This window comes from Procambarus clarkii, chromosome 56, assembly GCF_040958095.1.
Source record: "Procambarus clarkii isolate CNS0578487 chromosome 56, FALCON_Pclarkii_2.0, whole genome shotgun sequence".
NCBI classification, from domain to species: Eukaryota; Metazoa; Arthropoda; class Malacostraca; order Decapoda; family Cambaridae; genus Procambarus; species Procambarus clarkii.
Genome location: NC_091205.1, coordinates 23,414,492 through 23,434,849, shown reverse-complemented (window position 1 = coordinate 23,434,849; position 20,358 = coordinate 23,414,492). Strand labels below are relative to the sequence as shown.

The 20,358-nt window shown below is 48.1% G+C and overlaps 1 long non-coding RNA gene across 1 annotated transcript in view; it reads right to left on the bottom strand.

Annotated features, from left to right (window-relative positions):
* Window positions 1-20,358, bottom strand: part of LOC138353019 (uncharacterized) — a 94,354-nt gene that overhangs the window by 27,569 nt on the left and 46,427 nt on the right. Inside the window, exon 4 of the long non-coding RNA XR_011223006.1 lies at window positions 17,602-17,674. This is a non-coding gene — a long non-coding RNA (uncharacterized lncRNA). The remainder of the gene's footprint in view (window positions 1-17,601; window positions 17,675-20,358) is intronic.

The following is a 20,358-nucleotide window of genomic DNA, read 5'->3' as shown; positions in this document are numbered from 1 at the left end:
ATTAGTTGTTTAATTTACTAATGTACCTATAAAGTGTTACTTGTATTAATGATGCATTAGGATATTAGTAGGAATTAATTAAGTGAAAGTGCTGGTTCATTTATTCGAAGCCATTTATATAAGTTCTTGAATGTACAAGGACGGCAGCACCGCATTAGCGTAGTAATAGTTTACTATATTTATTAACTGTTTCTACGTCAATGGCAATCTATTTTACGCGCGTTTTGTACAGAATGTATAAATAATCTATTATTTTTAATAGATAAAATGTATAACTGTATTGCTTCCCATTCTTTCAGTTGTTTAAAGATACTGGAAAAATACAGAGGATTAATTTACGGCTTTTGGTTCATATTATCGTGCAGAAATGTGGCTTACAATTATAAATTTAGGAGCAAGGTCAGAGGCAGTGTGGGTTGGGGGGGTTGTGGGGGGAAGGGGGGGCAGGGGAAGTGTCTCATTCAGGAGCTGTCGAGTTAAGACTAATATTGGCTCAGGTGGAGTGACACTTGAGCACCACCTCTAAGTGTCCCTTGAATTCCGTTCTAAGTGTCGCCTAGAAATTCGCGAGAGACGGCCTCCTCACTTTTCATAATTTATCAATCTCTCTTTATGTAAGCTGGCGTCTGCCCCCCCTTTCTCTCTCTCTGTCTCTCTCTCTCTCTCTCTCTCTCTCTCTCTCTCTCTCTCTCTCTCTCTCTCTCTCTCTCTCTCTCTCTCTCTCTCTCTCTCTCTCTCTCTCTCTCTCTCTTTTTCTCTCTTCCTGTCATACTTTTAATATCTTTCTCTCCTAATTTGTTTAATATATTCCTTAACAGCCGAGTGGGCTAGGGTTCGACTCCCGGGCTGAATTGGAGGTATGTGCGCATTTCCTTACACCTCATGCCACTGTTCACCTAATAGAAAGTTGTATACATAAATATGCATAGTATAAATAATGATTATCTATAATCAAATTACAGTTAATGCATATAATCAACATCCATAGTAACTACAGATAATAATTACTATTGGCGCAAATAATTTTGAGAAACGATACTAATGGCTTTACAAAATAGCTTAAAAATTTATATCCATAATTCGCGTCCATAAAATTCATAATTAACCTTGGCCAGAAGCATCTTGGTGGCCGGAAAAAAAACGTGGTTTAGCCTCCACTTTCCTGTGAGTGTGCATGAGAAACGAGAGTTAGATCCCATCGTATAACACAGCTTTGCATTTACTTGAAGCACTCTCGATGTTCTTGTAAAGAACCTTTCTTTTAAAGTTAGGCCTTTTTTTCTGAGCACACACTTTAAGTGTTATTTCCCACTAGTTAACGTGATATTGTCTATTCTGGTGTTCTTTAATCATATTTTTTGTTTATATTGTAAATGGAAATTAATTTATTTAATTTTATTAAATTTTGAAAATTTAAGTTACAATTAAAACTTGGCCATGTGGTGGCCTACTGAAGTTTTAAACATTTAAATGGTCATACAGAATCTTTTCAAGAATACATGGACGTGTATGTTCCATAATGTGCACAATTATGTTAAGTGATTATTTAATTACACGTAATACTATTGATAGTCTCGTGAGGCTTGATGGGGATAGTTGTAACTATTGGTATGATCTTTGTATTATTAGTATTAGCCACATTATTAGTTACAAATACAAAAATTATTAATCTACTGCTGTAAAGGGGAATGTCAAATTAATATTAATATATGTCACCATTATAATATTAATACTATTTTCGAAACTGCCTATATTAACAAATGTGGTACAAATGTCATCATAGTTTCTATAATGAATGTATTCATTCTGCCAGGAATGTGTACACATCCTGCCAGAATGTGTACACATCCTGCCAGAATGTGTACACATCCTGCCAGAATGTGTACACATCCTGCCAGAATGTGTACACATCCTGCCAGAATGTGTACACATCCTGCCAGAATGTGTACACATCCTGCCAGAATGTGTACACATCCTGCCAGAATGTGTACACATCCTGCCAGAATGTGTACACATCCTGCCAGAATGTGTACACATCCTGCCAGAATGTGTACACATCCTGCCAGAATGTGTACACATCCTGCCAGAATGTGCACACATCCTGCCAGAATGTGCACACATCCTGCCAGAATGTGTACACATCCTGCCAGAATGTGCACACATCCTGCCAGAATGTGTACACATCCTGCCAGAATGTGCACACATCCTGCCAGAATGTGCACACATCCTGCCAGAATGTACACACATCCCGCCAGAATGTGCACACATCCCGCCAGAATGTGCACACATCCTGCCAGAATGTGCACACATCCTGCCAGAATGTGCACACATCCTGCCAGAATGTGTACACATCCCGCCAGAATGTGCACACATCCTGCCAGAATGTGTACACATCCTGCCAGAATGTGTACACATCCTGCCAGAATGTGTACACATCCTGCCAGAATGTGTACACATCCTGCCAGAATGTGTACACATCCTGCCAGAATGTGTACACATCCTGCCAGAATGTGTACACATCCTGCCAGAATGTGCACACATCCTGCCAGAATGTGCACACATCCTGCCAGAATGTGTACACATCCTGCCAGAATGTGCACACATCCTGCCAGAATGTGTACACATCCTGCCAGAATGTGCACACATCCTGCCAGAATGTGCACACATCCTGCCAGAATGTACACACATCCCGCCAGAATGTGCACACATCCCGCCAGAATGTGCACACATCCCGCCAGAATGTGCACACATCCCGCCAGAATGTGCACACATCCTGCCAGAATGTGCACACATCCTGTCAGAATGTGCACACATCCTGCCAGAATGTGTACACATCCCGCCAGAATGTGCACACATCCTGCCAGAATGTGTACACATCCCGCCAGAATGTACACACATCCCGCCAGAATGTGCACACATCCTGCCAGAATGTGTACACATCCCGCCAGAATGTACACACATCCCGCCAGAATGTGTACACATCCTGCCAGAATGTGCACACATCCTGCCAGAATGTGCACACATCCTGCCAGAATGTGTACACATCCCGCCAGAATGTGTACACATCCCGCCAGAATGTGTACACATCCTGCCAGAATGTACACACATCCCGCCAGAATGTGCACACATCCTGCCAGAATGTGTACACATCCCGCCAGAATGTACACACATCCCGCCAGAATGTGTACACATCCTGCCAGAATGTGCACACATCCTGCCAGAATGTGCACACATCCTGCCAGAATGTGCACACATCCTGCCAGAATGTGCACACATCCTGCCAGAATGTGTACACATCCCGCCAGAATGTGCACACATCCCGCCAGAATGTGCACACATCCCGCCAGAAAGTGCACATCCTCCCATAATGTACACATCCTGGCTGAATTAGTTGCTGTAAATTTTAGGGACTTGAGTTTTTGCTGATCATAATTTTTCGTGTCCTTCCTTGTTAGCGCCGAGGCCCTGTCACCACCATCCTTAATTACAACTTTTTTTGACAGGTTCATTAATAAGTCATAAATTTGTTATGGATAAATAACAAGCTTTTTGAATACACACGCATCGTGCTGCTTATACACGGTGTGCTCTGTTCATACATAACTTGTTCCCCATGAATACATATGCCATGCATACTCATACATATATTACATCTACTAATATACACGGCGTGCCCATTCATACACAGTGCGTGTCCTTAAGTATATACACACGGGCTGACCATATGCATCCCCGCGGCGTGGCCGTCCATACACACACATGTACACACAATATGTCCCACTTATAAACACGGTTGTGTTAACTTAAATAAAAATGCAATTGCGTATTTAAAACAAAAATCCAAGCATGTACACATACACACCAAGCATGTACACACACACATACATACACACACACACACACACACACACACACACACGCACACACACACACACACACACACACACACACACACACACACACACACACACACACACACACACACACGCACACGCACACGCACACACACACACACACACACACACACACACACACACACACACACACACACACACACACACGCACACACACGCACACACACACACACACACACACACACACACACACACACACACACACACACACACACACACACACACACACACACACACACACACACACACACACACACACACACACACACACACACACAGACCTTTGTGTACTTGGTGAGTATACATAAAGACGTGAGGGCAGATCAAGCACAAAGAGAGGATCATGTGATACGCTTTCCAGCTTCAGAATTGCTTCCCAATAAATAGGTGATAAAATACTAAAGAAATTCTTCACAACTTGTGTGAGACCACAACAAGAATACACAGCAGCTGTAAGGTGCCCAAACCTCAAGAAGCACCTCAATAAACTGGTGCCAAGACATGCTACTAAGTGGCTGCCGGACCTGAATAACAACTTACGAGGAGAGGCTAGAGATGAAAAACATGTCTACCTTGAGGTTACCTTGAGGTGCTTCCGGGGCTTAGCGTCCCCGCGGCCCGGTCGTCGACCAGGCCTCCTGGTTGCTGGACTGATCAACCAGGCTGTTGGACGCGGCTGCTCGCAGCCTGACGTATGAGTCACAGCCTGGTAGTCTAAGCTAAAAGACTGAAGAAAAAGGGGGGATATGATCACTACGTACAAAATAGTAACAGGAGTCGACAAAGTCTACCAAGAGGGATTGTTGAAACCCACAACATCAAGAACAAGAGGTCATAGATTCAAGCTATAGACAAAAAGGGTCCGAAAAAAATGAGTTTTCTTTGTTAAACAGTGACGGTTGGATCAGGTTACGTGAGAGGTGGTGGAAATCAAAACCTTCAGTAATTTCAAAGGAATGGGGAAGACATCTCCCGTCACGCAGGGTGCAGTCGCACCTCCACAGATCTCCAGTATCAGCTAAAGGGCCACCACTTACGGGCTATTCATGCCCGTGCCACATTTTGGGTGGCTTAATCTTTATCAATCAGCTCTCATCCCGAGAGAAGCGTTTCACTGAAAAAAGAGAGGAAGAGTAGACAGACAGGCCCGGGCACCGCTGGGTACCCTTTCTAGTGTTTGCGTGTGTGTGGTCAGTGTTTGCATGTTCAAGTGTCACAACATATTAGAGTTTACAATTGTGTAAGAGGAGCATGTTTGTTTACGTTCGTGTAGACGTGGGTTGTATTACCAGCTGCTGGCATCATGGTGAGGGCGGTGCCTTGCTACAAGAGGCCAGGACACACACGCTGCCTTGCTACAAGAGGCCAGGACACACACGCTGCCTTGCTACAAGAGGCCAGGACACACACGCTGCCTTGCTACAAGAGGCCAGGACACACACGCTGCCTTGCTACAAGAGGCCAGGACACAGGCGCTACTCGCCTCTCGCATCACACCGTTAAATTGGATTTTCATCTTGTGCACACTGGAAAATTCCCAGAAGCTCATCTCCAATATCACTTTATCCTTCTTTATCCGTCCCCTTTACCTCGTCCCTCCTCCTTCCCCTCCTCTTCACTTCCCTGTCTTCTATCGCCCTTGTCTTACTTCGTCTCCCTCCCTTGTTCCTTCCTTCCCATCTTCTTTCCAGCGTCCCTGTCATCACCTCTTCCCTTTTCATCCTATTATCTCCCCTTTCCTCATTTCCTCCTCTCGACAATTGCTCATTTCCTATATATCTCGATTCCCATCTAGCATTTTTACTATTATATTTCCTTCCCTCATTTCTACAGCTTGCCTTTCCTACTCTTCCTTCCCGTGTCCTCGCCTCTCCCTCTCTCCCCCTTCCCATATCCTCGCCTCTCCCTCTCTTCCTTCCCATGTCCTCGCCTCTCCCTCTCTCCCCCTTCCCATATCCTCGCCTCTCCCTCTCTTCCTTCCCATGTCCTCGCCTCTCCCTCTCTCCCTTCCCATGTCCTCGCCTCTCCCTACTCTCTCCCTTCCCATGTCCTCGCCTCTCCCTCTCTTCCTTCCCATGTCCTCGCCTCTCCCTCTCTCCCCCTTCCCATATCCTCGCCTCTCCCTCTCTTCCTTCCCATGTCCTCGCCTCTCCCTCTCTCCCTTCCCATGTCCTCGCCTCTCCCTACTCTCTCCCTTCCCATGTCCTCGCCTCTCCCTCTCTTCCTTCCCATGTCCTCGCCTCTCCCTCTCTCCCCCTTCCCATATCCTCGCCTCTCCCTCTCTTCCTTCCCATGTCCTCGCCTCTCCCTCTCTTCCTTCCCATGTCCTCGCCTCTCCCTCTCTCCCTTCCCATATCCTCGCCTCTCCCTCTCTCCCTTCACCTTCACATCTCTCAACTCTGCGTCCCCCCTCCCCCCCCTCACACCAACTTTATTCATTACTCACGGTATTATCAAACAATATTCCAGGCCGCCTATACTATCAATCCACTCTAACAACGGGGACAAGGACCTCACCTTATATTTAGGAAACCATTTTGTCAACTGCTCTCAAATTCTCAATATTTGCTTGTGTCCTAAACAACCTCTCTTATTCTCTCCTTCTATTCCTCGTCCATTTTCTCTTCGTCGCTCCCCACTCCTTGCCTCTCCATCAAATCCCTTGCACTTTCCCCCCGTCTCTCATCAACACATTAGTGCTTCTCTCTCTCTCTCTTTTAGCGTGTAAAATAACACATGTATGTCCTACTATGTACCCCGCCTTGCTTTTTGGCCTTTATTAACCCTATTTTTCTTTCACGCGACTTGCGATACCTCAACCCACGTTATAATCCTTCCCACCCAACCCACCACCAATCTCCTCCTTCTCCCACCCAACCCACCTCATCCCACCCGACTCACGAGTCCCGACTCCGTCCCGACAAGCCATCCCATTCTGCACCTTTGCTATTCACCTTCACCACCACTCCGGCCAGACTGGTCCGACTCCTCAGCCTCCTTAAGGCACATCTCCACCATCAGCAGCGCCCTCCGTCCATTACTCCCACGCAGCCCAGGCCGCCCACACTCAGTCGCCCCAGATCTGGCATCTGCACGCCCACAGCGCCCTCAACAAGTCCTCCAGTAACCTATTCCTCACCCTGTCGTGTTTTGCTCACCACACCCACTGCATCAACACCCGCCATTCCTCACTCTCCCTCCGTGTCGTACGCCCTCCTCTTCCCTTATCAGTGATGGTAACAACATGCTGGTGTAACCGGAATATTATTAGTGATGAAAATTGCTAAAAGTTGCTATTTTTCGATCTTGGTTTAGCGTTGAGAAGCGGAAAGAGGATGCTGCGTCGGCGACAGGTGTGAGCTTCCGTGTGTGTAGCTTGGGTCGTGTGTGTGTGTGTGAGGGTCATATGGGGGCGGAGGGGGGGAGAGGTGCGAGAGGGTCATGTGGGGGTGCGAGAGGCTGCTGATAATTATCTGGGACGAGTGTGAGACGTAGTTTACTGCGGCGTTTGTGCGGCACAGGTGCACCGGGGATGGCTCCCCGTGTTGTGGATTGGTCTCCCTGTTCTCTCTCTCCCTCTCCCTCCCACCCTCTCTCTCTCTCCCCCTCCCACCCTCTCTCTCTCTCCCTCCCACCCACCCTCTCTCTCTCTCTCCCTCTCCCACCCACCCTCTCTCTCTCTCTCTCCCTCTCCCTTTCCCTCAGTTTCATTATAATACAGCTTCAACACGGGTTCACAGAAAGTCGTATCTGGCACGTGTGCTTGAGTACAGGTCAATGGCAAGATGTGAGGGACAATATAAGCACAAGAAGGAGAGGTTAGGTGCCTCATGGATCACAACTTGGGCTCATACTCTTTATCTCTATGTAAATGTTTGCTGATGCAAAACTGATGAGACGAATCGGAATAAATTGTGATTATAGAATGCTGCAGGTTTATCCGGTCATACTAAACAGATGCTCTGAGAAATGGCTGCTTGATTTTAATCAAAGGAAATGCAAGGTGATTACATTTGGGTTGGGAATAAAGCCACAAGGAGAGTATAAGGTGGCGGAAGAAATGGAAGAAATGTTCAGTGAGTAAACATAATCCAAAGCCAATCGCGATTTGATTTTAGGATTAAGAAAAGGAAGTTTTCGGAACTCATTATTATTTTAGCTTGAGTTGTGAATACACAGAACGAGCTAGAGAAGAAAGTAGTCAAAGCTGATATCATACAGAGGTTTAAATGTAAATATTACAGACATGCGGTGCTTAGATGACTGACAGCTGAAAGGACTAGGGCTTCAGAATTATGTCACGCAGACATAATTTTGTTATAACAGTAAAGCAAGTAGTAGGCATCCATCAGTCTCAGGAGACTATGGAGTTGCGCTCTGGTTGTCGGTCTGGAGTGGCCTCACCAGGGCACAAAGCCAGGGCAGGTTGATACGGAGGAAAAGCTGTTACCCAGGCAGCAGGTCCCCCCTCTCCACGGCGCTGAAAACCGTGCAAAAAGCAAAACCCCTTATAAAAGAGCACCGGCATTCTGTGTTAGGCATTTGATAAAGTAGCAGAGATTCCAATTATTCCACAAAACGAAGAGAACATCATTTAATTTTGCCGCGTAATCCAATTAGTTGTTTTGGAGTGCACAAATGGGTTAAGGCGCGCCGGGTGAACAGGCAGCATACAGCCGCGTTATACTGAGCTTCATGTTGTCACGTGATTACATCATGCCAACATGACTGCTGTTCTCTCCCAGTGTAATGGTCGCTGATGCAGTGTTAATTACCATGATGACGAAGTGTTTTACGCGTAGCTCGGCCATGTGCGCGCCGCACTTAACTAATCTAACAATGATAGCTGGGTCGAGCTTTATCTCCCGGGCACCCACCTTCCCAACCTTCTGTCGTCTAATACACTGGAACACGTTCCCTCTGTGTCTTGTCATACACCTTATTTTAAAGCTCTGAATGGAGGTATTCTCTACTATTTTCCACTCCAGTCCCTTCCACTTACTTGCTGCCCTAAGACAACATTTTTCTCCTCATCCCTGTGGCTCGTCAGCGTGTCTAGCTCTCGTTATGCTGCTGCTTGACCTATCTTGAGGTTATCTTGAGATGATTTCGGGGCTTTAGTGTCCCCGCGGCCCGGTCCTTGACCAGACCTCCACCCCCAGGAAGCAGCCCGTGGCAGCTGACTAACGCCCAGGTACCTATTTTACTGCTAGGTAACAGGGGCATAGAGTGAAAGAAACTCTGCCCATTGTTTCTCGCCGGCGCCTGGGATCGAACCCAGGACCACAGGATCACAAGTCTAGCGTGCTGTCCGCTCGGCCGACCGGCTCCCTTTTCAACCTAGATGTTGTTTATTTCATCGGTGACTTTTATTACATTATGTATCTGTATCTTGTCCTCTTTATTTCTCGTTTTAGTGTGGTTAAACATAGTTCCCTCAATATCCTCAATTCTTGGACTAGTTTGGGATCAGGTGCTCCATGTTGGTCCAGCATACTCTAGCAATGGTCATGTTGGTCCAGCATACTCCAGCAATGGTCATGTTGGTCCAGCATACTCCAGCAATGGTCATGTTGACGCAGCATACTCTAGCAATGGTCATGTTGGTCCAGCATACTCTAGCAATGGTCATGTTGGTCCAGCATACTCCAGCAATGGTCATGTTGACGCAGCATACTCTAGCAATGGTCATGTTGGTCCAGCATACTCCAGCAATGGTCATGATGGTCCAGCATACTCCAGCAATGGTCATGTTGACGCAGCATACTCTAGCAATGGTCATGTTGGCCCAGCATACTCCAGCAATGGTCATGATGGTCTAGCATACTCTAGCAATGGTTATGTTGACGCAGCATACTCCATCAATGGTCGTATATATGCATATCATTCCATATATTTTCCAGTCTCGGACTGAAGAAGTTCTCAGTGACATTTCTGTGACGCCTTCGTGTGGACAGAGAAGCTTTCAAAATGCTGTACACTTACTACGTCAAAATGTTTAGTCTAATGCTGTGATGGAATGAGCTAGAGGAGGAGGTAGTCGAGGCTCATACTATACATAGGTTTCATTCTTAATATTATAGAAATCTAGGACGTTGTATTAAATGACTGGCAGTGTAATGTGCCAGGCCCACAGAGCTGACGCCCAGTCTTCCTGGCGTAATTATGTGAGTAAAGTAAGTGTTTCTCTCTTCTCTGGGAATTTCGCAAATTCCCCTTAAAATCTTACATGTCGTTGTCATGTTCCCCTAATACTTATTTCCTGCAATAGGGCGAGGTCCAGGTTCCTCACTCTTTGTTCATCGCTCTGCTTTCCCCAGCTCAAAGGCAACCACTTAAGAACGATGGCCTCGCTTCTTGCTGCATCCACGTTCGATCCCCGATGGTCCAAGTGGTTGGGTACCGTTCCCCTTACTATCCCAGCTGCTTGTCCTCCTATCCCTTCCAAGTGCTATACAGCTATACTGGCTTAGCGATCTGCCCTTGATAATATCTTTTCCTTTCCTAGTTCAGGAACAAGCCGTCTCTGACTATTTATAGTTTCGTGTATCTTTAAGATAGGAGTTTTATGCCAGGACAGTAAAGCGAGGGTTTCACGCAGGATGAATATGTCACTCTCAAGACGTCTTCGTACAATTTCTTAAAAGGCAACACGGACGTTGGCCATATTGTCATATGCTGCCGACGTTTTACGTGTGCCTCTGGCATTAAATTTGAGGTTATGTCTACTCAAACATCTTTTTTGGTTTATGTTGCATAAATTTATCTCTCCTATCTTCCATGCTGCTGTTGTGGTCTCTTCTTTCCAGTCCTTATCATTATACAACTTTGCATATCTCTCACTGGGTTAAACGTTTAGTAGCTATTTTACACACCACTTCTGACATGTATAATAAACAAACTACAGAGGTGCTCTAAAACATGTTTAATTGACAAATTGAAAGTTATAATAAGAGGATAATGAATGAAGAGCAGGATAGCATACAGGGGAGATGGAATTCCTGCAACATAAAAAAATCTGAAATTAGATATAACCCCAAATCTAATATCAGACACACATGTTAGTAAAATCCCCAGCTTACTGGCTAACGTCCGGATTATCTTGAAGAACTAGAACAAATGAGCCTTCTACTCTCATTTTTCTTATTGATTTTCTATCAACGGAGAACACTGAGATGAAGGAGCCAATCTCCTCTCTCAAAACGTTGGTATATTATAAGAAACAGAATTGGTTCTTCTACAGACTTGTGTTACTCACCTTGTTATTGTTCACTCTGAGATATCTCCCCTCTCACTATGACCCTTTGCTTCCTTCAGAGAGGTACACCCTACAGGCATTTCAACCTCTTTTTATGGCTTGAGAAGGAGCAACTTAGACAGAATCCAATGCTTTCTAACAGTTGAGGAAAATGCTATAAGCCCAACCCTCTACGTTCGGTTGATTTTCATAATGTTGACACCTGCAAGAGGAAATGGAGCCACAACGTTTCCGACTGTTCCAGTCATCATCAGTAGCTAGACTCAGTCTAGCTGCTGATGATGACGAACAGTCGAAGCGTTTTTGCTCTTTCCCATTTATATATATATGTAGAATAATGACATTGAACAGAAAGAACTTTGAGCATTAGTTTTGGGTTGAGGACTGCAGGGCACCACTTGTGTGTGTGTGTGTGTGTGTGTGTGTGTGTGTGTGTGTGTGTGTGTGTGTGTGTGTGTGTGTGTGTGTGTGTGTGTGTGTGCACGCGCGTTTGTGTTTGTAAGCGCCTGCGTGAGGGAAGAAATGGGTTGATGTATGAACTTATTCATATGTGCTTGAAATAAGTATTCACTAACGTTTCACATGTGTGGTTTGCTGTTAATTTCGTGCACGAACATTATATATAATAATTTATATTCGTTTTAGGAATCTTGAAACATGAAAGAGGTTATCTTGAGGTTATCTTGAGGTTATCTTGAGGTTATCTTGAGAGGTCGTGCTGATAAAATATAATACCAACAAACAACCATTAACTCGACCAGATTGACTAAGAGTGTTAGCCTCTGACGTAACCTCGACTGCAACGATCGTTTAAAGTGATAGAAAGTGACCTAATATAATCCACCGGTCATTATACGCCAGATATAATGACCCCATTAGTCAATAAACAAGATATATGTAACGAGGCAGCTCCCCCTCGCCTCTTATAATGGCCTGATTCCTCATCTTCTGGCTACAGGTCGCACGTCGAAAAGATAAGGAAATTATTGGTTAAGGCAGCCAGTCGTGGCGCTGGGCTGGGACTCAGGGTGCTCGAGGTGGACGGGCCCTTGAGGACGACGGGTGCTCAAGGACGACGGGTGCTCGAGGACGACGGGTGCTCGAGGTGGACGGGCCCTTGAGGACGACGGGTGCTCAAGGACGACGGGTGCTCGAGGACGACGGGTGCTCGAGGTGGACGGGCCCTTGAGGACGACGGGTGCTCAAGGACAACGGGTGCTCGAGGACGACGGGTGCTCAAGGACGACGGGTGCTCGAGGACGACGGGCGCTCGAGGTCGAGGGGCGCTTGAGGTCACCCATCGACCTCGAGGTCACCCTCGAGGTCGACGGGTGCTCGAGGATGACGGGCGTTCGAGGTCGACCGGTGCTCGAAGACGACGGGCGTTCGAGGTCGAGGGGCCGGGAGTCCCAGACACGCTGGGCTTGGACTCGGGGCAGCATGGTTGAGGCTCGTCCACGAGGTGGCGTTGTTTTTACACTTTATTGACACGGAATGTATCGGTGTTGTCTCTCTTGAATGTTGTGAGTTTTGCCGTTACTGTTATGTTGTAGAATTGATTATCTTAAGTGTGCAAGTTCCTGGTTATTAAAGAAGGTTCCTGAAGGTTTCTGGGCATTCGTAGAAGTTTATAAGTGTTCGTAGAGACCCCGAGCTGTATATATATATATATACATCAAAGCCATAATGATATATATGTAGGTTACACATTATACAAATATTCTCCTTTCATATAAAGAACATATATCTCTAAAATTTTATATTTGATTAAAGTCAGCAACCTTTGCCATTGGCTATGTATTTCTTCATATGCTTTTACTTGCACTTACAGCCCAGCTCCCGTGACAGTAACTCCACTACGGGCTCGCCATAGCCCGTGCTACTTACAACTTTTGGTTCCCAGTAGCTGGAATCTAAAACAAACAAACAAAAAACAGCTTTTACTTGCTTTAAATATTTCACGGCGTAATGCTCTGACCTTTCAAAATATGTTTGAACATATGTGGCTTGTGCTTGATGTATAATTTACAATATTGAATTTCTTATTAAGGTTCCTAGAGACCTTAAGGTTTTATATTTAGAGTTTATATTTAAACAATATTTAGAGTTTCTTGTTAAGATGTCTCTCCTGGTCTGAAGAGTTATTTTCAGGTATGTTACCGCCCCCCCCACCATCCTGCAGCTCCTGCTGGGTGTTACCGCCCCCCCCCACCATCCTGCAGCTCCTGCTGGGTGTTACCGCCCCCCCATCATCATCCTGCAGCTCCTGCTGGGTGTTACCGCCCCCCCATCATCATCCTGCAGCTCCTGCTGGGTGTTACCGCCCCCCCATCATCATCCTGCAGCTCCTGCTGGGTGTTACCGCCCCCCCATCATCATCCTGCAGCTCCTGCTGGGTGTTACCGCCCCCCCCCATCATCATCCTGCAGCTCCTGCTGGGTGTTACCGCCCCCCCATCATCATCCTGCAGCTCCTGCTGGGTGTTACCGCCCCCCCCATCATCATCCTGCAGCTCCTGCTGGGTGTTACCGCCCCCCATCATCATCCTGCAGCTCCTGCTGGGTGTTACCGCCCCCCCATCATCATCCTGCAGCTCCTGCTGGGTGTTACCGCCCCCCCCACCATCCTGCAGCTCCTGCTGGGTGTTACTGCCCCCCCCCCACCATCCTGCAGCTCCTGCTGGGTGTTACCGCCCCCCCCACCATCCTGCAGCTTCAGCTGGGTGTTACCGCCCCCCCCCACCATCCTGCAGCTCCTGCTGGGTGTTACCGCCCCCCCCCACCATCCTGCAGCTCCTGCTGGGTGTTACCGCCCCCCCCACCATCCTGCAGCTCCTGCTGGGTGTTACCGCCCCCCCCACCATCCTGCAGCTCCTGCTGGGTGTTACTGCCCCCCCCCATCATCATCCTGCAGCTCCTGCTGGGTGTTACCGCCCCCCCCCCCACCATCCTGCAGCTCCTGCTGGGTGTTACTGCCCCCCCCACCATCCTGCAGCTCCTGCTGGGTGTTACCGCCCCCCCCCACCATCCTGCAGCTCCTGCTGGGTGTTACCGCCCCCCCACCATCCTGCAGCTCCTGCTGGGTGTTACCGCCCCCCCACCATCCTGCAGCTTCAGCTGGGTGTTACCGCCCCCCCCCCCACCATCCTGCAGCTCCTGCTGGGTGTTACCGCCCCCCCCCCACCATCCTGCAGCTTCAGCTGGGTGTTACCGCCCCCCCCACCATCCTGCAGCTCCTGCTGGGTGTTACCGCCCCCCCCCCCACCATCCTGCAGCTCCTGCTGGGTGTTACCGCCCCCCCCCACCATCCTGCAGCTTCAGCTGGGTGTTACCGCCCCCCCCCACCATCCTGCAGCTCCTGCTGGGTGTTACCGCCCCCCCCCACCATCCTGCAGCTCCTGCTGGGTGTTACCGCCCCCCCCACCACCATCCTGCAGCTCCTGCTGGGTGTTACCCCCCCCCCACCATCCTGCAGCTCCTGCTGGGTGTTACCGCCCCCCCCACCATCCTGCAGCTCCTGCTGGGTGTTACCGCCCCCCCACCATCCTGCAGCTCCTGCTGGGTGTTACCGCCCCCCCCCACCATCCTGCAGCTCCTGCTGGGTGTTACCGCCCCCCCCCCCACCATCCTGCAGCTCCTGCTGGGTGTTACCGCCCCCCCCCCACCATCCTGCAGCTCCTGCTGGGTGTTACCGCCCCCCCCCCCACCATCCTGCAGCTCCTGCTGGGTGTTACCGCCCCCCCCCCCACCATCCAGCAGCTCCTGCTGGGTGTTACCGCCCCCCCCACCATCCTGCAGCTCCTGCTGGGTGTTACCGCCCCCCCCCCACCATCCAGCAGCTCCTGCTGGAAGCGTCACCAGTCGTCCTATTGTACCAAGTCCTCAAGCTAATTTCAACTTGTGTTTGCCCGGAACGTTCTCTCTCTGGCGGACCTTGTCTGAGGTGTTGTATCTCTTGGTGGCGACGAGCCCCGGTAAGTCCCTCGTCCTGACCTTCCACCCCTCACACTTAACCTCCCCCCCCTTCTCTTGACCTTGTTGTTGTTATAGATGCAGCTACGAGGAACAAGTGCCAAGTAGCACGGGCTATGGTGAGCCCGTAGCTTACCTGGCACAGGAGCGCTTCACCTTATTACCATCGCCACAGCCTGTCACACATCAACTCTTTCAAGTTATCTGCTCGAGTTATTTATTCATATAGTTTTCTATTCTAACTTGTGTCTGTTGTGACTTTCCGTCCCATATAACTGCTCTTCCCTTCATCCTAACTTACACAACTATACATCAGCGGCGTTATGAGTCCTGGGGCCAGATTCACGAAGCTGTTACCGAAGTACTTACGAACGTGTACATCTTTCTTCAACCTTTGACGGCTTTGGTTACATTTATTAAACAGTTTACAAGATTGAAAACTTCTCCATCAACTGTTGTTATTGTTATAAACAGCCTCCTTGTGCTTCGGAGCTCATTAACTGCTTAATAATTGTAAACAAAGCCGCCAAAGATTGAGAAAAGATGGGATAGGTTCGCAAGTGCTTGCGTAACTACTTCGTGAGTCTGGACCCTGGTGATATTATTGTGAGTGTGGACGCCTGAAGATGATGAAGCAGAGGTATTGTCAATCACTCTCATACACTGTCTGCCTGTCTGTCTGTCTGTTCTTCTCTCTTGCTATAGGCCTAGTGAGAGGTGGGCGTAGCAGCAGGGAGGCTGAGAGCTGCTAGGAACATCCCTCTTCACCCATGTTAACATGGGAGCTGCTAGGCATAGCTTCCCATCCCTCATAATCCTTCACTCATGTAGAGCATTGCTCATTTGGCACCATATTTATTCCATATAAATATATAATATACATATATATTTTGGAAAACAAATTCTAGGTTTTTGCAGTTGCTGTTGTTTTTGTTATCAGCTGTGACGGCGCTAAAGGTCAATACTTTCCGGGTATTTCATTAAGTTTAGTGTCGAAGGTGATGATCTCGTCGACCTGAGCGATATCCTCCCCCCTGTCTCCCCCTCCCCGTCTCCCAACCTTCAATAAACTAGTGTACAGGTTCTCCGGTCTGTTGGGCTCTGTCATATCTACGTTTGACGCTGTGTATGGAGTCTCCCTCCACCACTTGAAGCTGTGTATGGAGTCTGACTCCACCACTTGAAGCTGTGTATGGAGTCTGACTCCACCACTTGAAGCTGTGTATGGAGTCTGCCTCCATCACTTGAAGCTGTGTATGGAGTCTGCCTCCATCACTTGAAGCTGTGTATGGAGTCTCCCTCCACCACTTGAAGCTGTGTATGGTGTCTCCCTCCACCACTTGAAGCTGTGTATGGAGTCTGACTCCACCACTTGAAGCTGTGTATGGAGTCTGCCTCCATCACTTGAAGCTGTGTATGGAGTCTGCCTCCATCACTTGAAGCTGTGTATGGAGTCTGGCTCCACCACTTGAAGCTGTGTATGGTGTCTCCCTCCACCACTTGAAGCTGTGTATGGAGTCTGGCTCCACCACTTGAAGCTGTGTATGGAGTCTGACTCCATCATTTTGCTTTTTATTGCATTCTATTTGTTCTCTATTCTGTCAGAGATAATTATATTGATAATGTCTCTGTTGCTCATTTAGATAATCTGTTCCATATGTGTCCCACTGTTCAAGTCCCACCTATCCCAAACAATTTGTTCTTGTTTCGTATTCAATTCTCCCGAGAATTTTGTATGTCGTAATCATGTCTTCCCTAGCCTTGCTGTCTTCCAGTGACGTGAGGATTAGTTCCAATAGTCTTTTCTCGTAATGTCTATCCCTTAATTCTGGGGCATATCCGGCGGCATAGCTATGAACCTGATCTACTGGTATCTTCACTCTGAACAACAACGCCATGAACTGGAACTGTCAAGGGCACGGCATTCTCTCTAGTGACCGACACTATATTTGTGGGAATTATTACCCCTAGTGAATCTGTTAGGGGAGGACACGAGTCTGTACTGCCTGTCGGCCTGCATGCCTGCCTGCCTGCCTGCGTGGCTAGCTGGCTGGCTGGCTGGCTGGCTGGCAGGCAGGCTGGCTGGCTGGCTGGCTAGCTGGCTAGCTGGCTGGCTGGATGCCTGCCTGCCTGGCTGCCTGCCTGGCTAGCTGGCTGGCTGGCTGGCTGGCTGGCTGGCTGGCTGGCTGGCTGGCTGCCTGCCTGCCTGCCTGCCTGCCTGCCTGCCTGCCTGCCTGCCTGCCTGCCTGCTTGCCTGCCTGCCTGCCTGCCTGCCTGCCTGCCTGCCTGCCTGCCTGCTTGCCTGCCTGCCTGCTTGTGTTTAAGTGACACACTACTGGAACATTATCTAACACAGTGCACAGTTACAAATCAAATATGATTTCAACAGAGATTTAACAGCGCAGAAGTTGTTAAACACATCAAACATAATCTTTCTGAAATGTACATAAATACTCACCCATCCGCCTTAGACAGTAATGAGCTCCGCTTAACAGGCCAGTCAGAGGCTAACGGCCCGCACACGAATATCCCTGAAAACAGAAAAATAGTGTTAATATCGGTGACACCCAAATAATGATGATTGTCATCATCACTATCACCAAACCCAACACCATTTTATTTATAGCATCGCACGGTGTATCTACAGAAACAATATAAAGTCATTACACACAGAAATCACAATTGTGTAATGCATCAAATGAACAAGGGCCGTGACAAGGATTCGAACCTGCGTCCGAGAGCATCCCAGACGCTGCCTTAATCGACTGAGCTACGACATGGTCAAAAGGAGTTGAAACCGAAGTCCTACTGAACTTATTGGATCCTGCAGCCTCTCCGAAGCACAAACCAGGGTTTTACACAACTCCCCCCCATGCACTCGATTAAGGCAGCGTCTGGGATGCTCTCTGACGCAAGTTCGAATCCTCGTCATGACCCTTGTGGATTTGTGAATATAAAGTCATAATGTTTCTCCAAGCTCTGTACTACAAGTCCCAGAGACTGCAGGAGCCTCACCAAGAGCGGGTTCCTTTAAAGTTTGACGCGTGCACAACTTGCTCCTCACTCACAAAGTCGCCTAGAGCAAGGAGGTGGGACGAGATGGGACCGAGCTGAATGCTGAACTTGTCTCTAGACGATGATGATGTTCCCCGGGGTCTGTGGTCGGGGACAGGAACTGTCTCCAGTTGGTAGCTCATTAGTGTATCGAGGCGGACCCAGAGTTCATTAAAGTTGGTACCCTCCAAGAGTAAATACCGAAGCGAACCAGGAGTTCATTCAAGGAACTGGTAGCATCCAAGAGTTCACCCAAGGAACTGGTAGCATCCAAGAGTTCACTCAAGGAACTGGTAGCATCCAAGAGTTCACCCAAGGAACTGGTAGCATCCAAGAGTTCACTCAAGGAACTGGTAGCATCCAAGAGTTCACCCAAGGAACTGGTAGCATCCAAGAGTTCACTCAAGGAACTGGTAGCATCCAAGAGTTCACCCAAGGAACTGGTAGCATCCAAGAGTTCACTCAAGGAACTGGTAGCATCCAAGACTTCACTCAAGGAACTGGTAGCATCCAAGAGTTCACTCAAGGAACTGGTAGCATCCAAGAGTTCACTCAAGGAACTGGTAGCATCCAAGAGTTCACTCAAGGAACTGGTAGCATCCAAGAGTTCACTCAAGGAACTGGTAGCATCCAAGAGTTCACCCAAGGAACTGGTAGCATCCAAGAGTTCACTCAAGGAACTGGTAGCATCCAAGAGTTCACTCAAGGAACTGGTAGCATCCAAGAGTTCACCCAAGGAACTGGTAGCATCCAAGAGTTCACTCAAGGAACTGGTAGCATCCAAGAGTTCACTCAAGGAACTGGTAGCATCCAAGAGTTCACTCAAGGAACTGGTAGCATCCAAGAGTTCACCCAAGGAACTGGTAGCATCCAAGAGTTCACTCAAGGAACTGGTAGCATCCAAGACTTCACTCAAGGAACTGGTAGCATCCAAGACTTCACTCAAGGAACTGGTAGCATCCAAGACTTCACTCAAGGAACTGGTAGCATCCAAGACTTCACTCAAGGAACTGGTAGCATCCAAGACTTCACTCAAGGAACTGGTAGCATCCAAGACTTCACTCAAGGAACTGGTAGCATCCAAGACTTCACTCAAGGAACTGGTAGCATCCAAGAGTTCACCCAAGGAACTGGTAGCATCCAAGAGTTCACTCAAGGAACTGGTAGCATCCAAGACTTCACTCAAGGAACTGGTAGCATCCAAGACTTCACTCAAGGAACTGGTAGCATCCAAGACTTCACTCAAGGAACTGGTAGCATCCAAGAGTTCACTCAAGGAACTGGTAGCATCCAAGACTTCACTCAAGGAACTGGTAGCATCCAAGACTTCACTCAAGGAACTGGTAGCATCCAAGACTTCACTCAAGGAACTGGTAGCATCCAAGAGTTCACTCAAGGAACTGGTAGCATCCAAGACTTCACTCAAGGAACTGGTAGCATCCAAGACTTCACTCAAGGAACTGGTAGCATCCAAGACTTCACTCAAGGAACTGGTAGCATCCAAGACTTCACTCAAGGAACTGGTAGCATCCAAGAGTATATCATAGTACCGAAGCGGACAGCAAGTCACGTTAGACGCTAATATAATAAAGAATCAACTGACTTGTGAGGTCGCTCTCTCTTCTCCACTTAAATTACATTAGCTGTCGAGGTCCCCCGGGCGAGCACAGGTAGAGCGCATTACCTCTGTAAACTTTACTCTGCCGCCAATTGGTCCTGGCAAATAATAATCAAAGCACGGTAAACAACGACTCCTATTAAAATGTGGTTAGTCGGACACAGCTCTCACACACGCGCGGGCGACGGTACGGGAAGAGACAGACACGCACGTACAGAGGTGAATGATAAGAGACAGGGAGGTGCAGAGGTGAATGATAAGAGACAGGGCGGTACAGAGGTGAATGATAAGAGACAGGGAGGTACAGAGGTGAATGATAAGAGACAGGGAGGTGCAGAGGACTATAAGAGACAGGGAGGTACAGAGGTGAATGATAAGAGACAGGGAGGTACAGAGGTAAATGATAAGAGACAGGGGGGTACAGAGGTGAATGATAAGAGACAGGGAGGTACAGAGGTGAATGATAAGAGACAGGGAGGTACAGAGGTGAATGATAAGAGACAGGGAGGTACAGATGTGAATGATAAGAGACAGAGAGGTACA